The 5011-nt window shown below is 34.5% G+C and overlaps 1 long non-coding RNA gene across 1 annotated transcript in view; it reads left to right on the top strand.

Annotated features, from left to right (window-relative positions):
• Positions 1-246: 246 nt before the first annotated feature.
• Positions 247-5011, top strand: part of LOC108513906 (uncharacterized) — an 11245-nt gene continuing 6480 nt past the window's right edge. Inside the window, exon 1 of the long non-coding RNA XR_001881049.1 lies at positions 247-668. This is a non-coding gene — a long non-coding RNA (uncharacterized LOC108513906). The remainder of the gene's footprint in view (positions 669-5011) is intronic.

The following is a 5011-nucleotide window of genomic DNA, read 5'->3' as shown; positions in this document are numbered from 1 at the left end:
AAATATGAGTTATTGTTAGTTTTATTACCATGTCCCTGGCACTGCTAGTTACTTTACTTATATACATTACCTCTAATCCTTCCAATAAATCTACAAGGTAGCTATTACTATATTTATTTTATAGACAAAGGAAAAGAGGAAACAAAAGTGAAGGAGACACTCTCTGCCCTCACAAGCCTTATCTAACGGAACCAATAATTTAACGGCACTAACGGCTAAAAGAGGTTTCAGAAGACACCATCTGAAGCCAACTCTGACGACATAGGCTTCCCCGGAGGATCGGGCCCAACAAATAGGTGTCAGTTATTGAGGTGGAAAGGACAGGCAACATTTCCAGAGGAAGGGCTCTCCATGAGGTTTAGAACGCTGAAGTACAGGAAGGGAACTAGCAAGAACAGGACGGAGGAGGTAGGACGGAGTGATATTATGAAAGGCCTTGCAACATTCCTTGGTAGTTTATCCTGAAGATGATGTGGAGTCAATGAATGAATTTAAGCGAGGAAGAGGCAGGCCAGTGTGGTGTGAGGTTCACTATGTGATACCCAATATATGGCACTGGGGTCTGAACGCTCTCAGTTGCTGAAACAGGAAAATCTGTGAACTCTTGAACCTCCAGTATCCTCATCTGTAATGCCCTTCAGTGTCCTTATCTTCAAAACAGAATAAAGGTACTACCTACCCAATGGAACTATATTGAAATGTTAAATTACAAAGTGGTCATGGGTCTTCTATTATGGGCTCAAAAATGGAAAATTTCAAAGTCAAACGTTCCTAATTTTTGTTAAAATTAACAATTATATTACCACCAAATAAATTTCCCCTCTGCTTGTTGATACATGTTATATAACAAGCAAATTAAACAATATTATTTGTACTAGTCTAAAAACTTTGAGCTGAATTTAAAACATCTGTTTCTAATATAAATTCTAACAAAGGGGAAAGTAGCAAAATATGGTAGGAAAGTCAGGATGGATAAGGGCAAAGGCTAACTATGGAGGCTTCACTTGAAGCTCCCAGAGTGGCAATAGTAATTACAGGTTTGGACTTCTGGCAATTATAGAAAATTCTCAAATGTAGTCTATTTCCTCTATAAATTGGCAGTGACCTCGTGATCTAATTCAAGGATCAGAAAAGACCCAGCTTTGACAAGATGCCTCTCTTTCCCAAGTGAATGCTTATACTGCTTTGTATAAATGCCAAGAGAGGAGAGAGACAGAGTGAAAGTTGTCAGGGTGAAATATAATGAAGCCAATTTGAGAGGCAGTTGATACAGAAAGGAGGGAATGGCTACTTGGTCCTGGAATCAGTTCCTCACCATGCCATCCTGGAGATGAAGGATGGTGAACTTTGCCACCTATCTTAGATGATGAAGGTGAATGACAAAGTTAAGGTCCAGCCACAGATCAGTTTACTAAGTGTGGTCTGTGAGATGCCCGAATTGTATGTGACATCAAAGGCTAGTTACCCCGGTCAGGTGCAGCTAGGAAAGCCACAATACAGTGGCAAAGATAATTTGTAAACCTAGGAACTGTTCAGTCAAGTTCTGAGACAAAGGGAGTCAATCTTGAGGAGAAGGCATGTGGAAGATTCCAGGAAAGGAGTAACAGAATGAAGACAGACATTGTTCAATGGTCTATAGCAATGTGGCTTTTACTCCCAAGACTGAAAGCTAGGAAGGAGCTCTTCAAAACTAACCACTGAGAGTAGATGGATAAGGCGTACTCATCCTTGTTCTTTTTGTTCTAAAACTATCCCTCACACATTAGATGAAGTAAGTATCATATTTAAGGTTCATTTCTATTCTAATCTTTTGTCTCATATAATTAGATGGTTCTTAGGAACTTCTTTTAAAAAATAATGTTATATAACTGAAATTTGGGTTGTCCTAAAACTAATTTATATAGCTCTTAGACGTTGACTGAATTTAACTTTCTCCATTTAATATTATAATCAGCATTTTTTTTTCTTTAACAAGGTTGGAATGTAAAAGTAGTTTAGTTTGTAACAGATTTGCTATTTTTTCCAAAATAACTATTTTAAGATACGTAAATGGATCATCTGATTACTCATATACATGTAAAATGCTTGAAAATATACTGCACATCTAGAGAAGCTGACTAAACAATTAACTTTTGCTTTACTTTCCTGGACTTTGTGGGGGTGGACGCATATTTAGGTCCTCGTACAACCTATATTTACCAATAGCATTCTCTTTATCTTATTGCCATTATTATGCCCAGGACACAAAACAAATGTTACAAGAATTGGGGTAATATTAATTGGAGAAGGAATGGAGTAGAGGCATAGGTAGCCTTAAGAATAACTAGAACTCTCTTTAACACATCAGCTTTTAAATGTGGTTGGTATCAAGCCCTAATTTTAAGCTCCACTACATAATGAGCATGATATTGCTATCATCTCCTTAAAACACCTTCAATGTTTAATTTGGTACCTAGGACAGACTGTTGTCAATCCACAGAGTGATGAACGATGCTTATCAGAGAATTTGAATTCACAGAGTAAGCAAAAGGTAAAATCAAGCGAAAGGAGGATGGGACATACGGTCAAGTTTTTATAAGGTACTTCACTCAATGAAAATTTCATTGCACTCATGTAATATGGGAGAAAGGAAGCTATGAAATGATAGAGATAGGAAAAAACCCTCAGAAGTATAATGATCCTTGAAATGTGTATTAGTCTTCATCCAGAGTTCAAAGAATATCTATAATATAAACAATATTATGCTTTCATGAAAATGCATTTGTCGTTGATTAAAATAGAGTCACATGATAAAAATCTTGTGGGACATGCTCTACAGGAATTAGGGGAGTAACGTGATAAATGGAAATTGAAATTGCTTCAGATTCATATAGAGGGCACTGTATAATCATAGTGATGACAGCTTGCACTTGTAAAGGATTTTCGTTTTCAAAGTGCTTTCATATCCATCATTTCTTCTGATCCTTGCAACAACCCTGTGAGCTGGGTAGGGCAAGTGCTATCCCCATTTTAAAGGACAGGAAACTTTGTATCTTTTTCAAATAGGTAATTTTATGTTTAAAGTGACTGTGTAACATCTTACTCTTCTTGATACAAAGGCATTATAAAATGTTTTGTAAAAATGAAAGTAAAGAAAATTTCCTAGAAAAAATCAGGCAATTAAAGAGACTAAAACTATGTGAACATGTATACACATTTGATATGGTAAGTGGGACATGGAAATTATTTTGCATAATATAGTTTAAGTTGCTTCTTTATCCTTTGAGATATTTTCATGTAAGGATCTGGCTGGCTATCATCTCAAATTCATACATCAGAAACTCACCCACACCTCTCAATTCTTCAATCTTGGTATAGCACCTTTGTTCATGTATTTATCCAGACTTAACACCTTTGTTTCAGTTTGGCCACCTTTTTTTTTTTTTTTTTTTTTTTTTTTTTTTAATGTAACTGTCTCAAATCAGTCACCCCATCTTCTTTATTCTTCCTTTCACAGCTGTTGTCCCAACCTTAACACAGGTCTTCAGTGACTCAATTCTACACCCCACTTCAATTTATCTACTTTTCAATCCACCTTCAATCTACCTCAACACACCACTGGGTGCAATTTTTTCTTCACAGTCATTCATTAGACCTGTATTTTTTTTTTAACTCTTTGAAGTAAAAAGTATTTTGACTGCATTTCAGATTCCTTTATATCTAGATGAAACACCACAAAATTTCCGAACATACACTTTTCTTTTTTAATAAGCTCTGGAGCCTCCTATACCCTCCAATAGTTTATGATCTTTGCTTTCTCAAGCCCTCAATGTCTTGCTCCATTTATGTGGAAAGGAAAATTTCCTCCTATTTGTGGCAAATATTTCTTTTTGTAAGCTTTACTTAACAGTCACTTCCATGAGTCTGATTCTCCACAAAAGACCCTCTTTTCTGAATACCTATTTGATTTGTACTCTGTGATATTCAAGTAGAATTAATAGGACAATGTTTTATTCTGAAAGTGACCCACATGTATTAACCTGTGTCTTCAGTTACAATACTGAAGGCCTCTGACATAAGGCCATATATTTTAATATTGTTTTGACAACATCAGACATCAAGTGGTGTGAGTGGATCATTTTAGTGAATAACTATATCAAAAATAAAAACAAAATGCTTGAAAATAAATGCACTTATTCATCTCAATCAGGCAATTTTTTAAACACTGAGAATATAATGACTAAAAGATTAACCTGTTGACTACCCTCACAGAGCTTATGGTTTATTACTATGAAGAAAACAAATTAATAAACACTCTCAGTGGGAAAATTCTAGATGCCTACAATCACGTAAGGTGGCGAAGATAAATAACATAGAAAATTGGACCAGTCTTTATTACGAAAGAAGCTCACAAATGAAATAACCCTTCGTGCTTCATGAAGCACGAAGGGTTAATGAATATTGCTCTTTTACATATGGCAGCACAGGGACCATAAATAGTTCAACATTACATGAAATATGAAGATAAGTGAAATGCCTGGCATTTCAAGTTGGCAGCTGGAGGCAAAATGATTTATAATTCAATGATATATATTTTTGTATTCACCCAACACTGTAGGGCTAACATCATTTAATTTTTAAATAGAAATGAATAATTACAATTATCCTAATAAGCCTTTAAAATAGCTTGAAGAACTTTAACATTTTTTATTCACTAACAGAATAAATAAATTATGTTAATTTTAGTTAATTCTTCAAATTTATATAGTAATATTGAATTTAACTTGCAAATGTTTGATAATCCAAGCCATCATAGAATAATCTGCTTAGTTGATGCATTTTCTTTATGCGTCAGTATGTATTACATGGAGATTTTTGCAAGATGAACATTTATTTGAGAGTGTTAAACCATAAAAAAAAAAAACAGTGATAATCTTAAAGATAACTGTTTCAAATGAGTTATTTTGGTTACATTTCAATAAAAAGAACCTCACTGCAGTTTTTTTTTTTTTTTTTTTTTTTTTTTTTTTTT

This window comes from Rhinopithecus bieti, unplaced genomic scaffold, assembly GCF_001698545.2.
Source record: "Rhinopithecus bieti isolate Rb0 unplaced genomic scaffold, ASM169854v2 scaffold_32835, whole genome shotgun sequence".
NCBI classification, from domain to species: Eukaryota; Metazoa; Chordata; class Mammalia; order Primates; family Cercopithecidae; genus Rhinopithecus; species Rhinopithecus bieti.
This window is presented reverse-complemented; position numbering and strand designations above follow the sequence as displayed.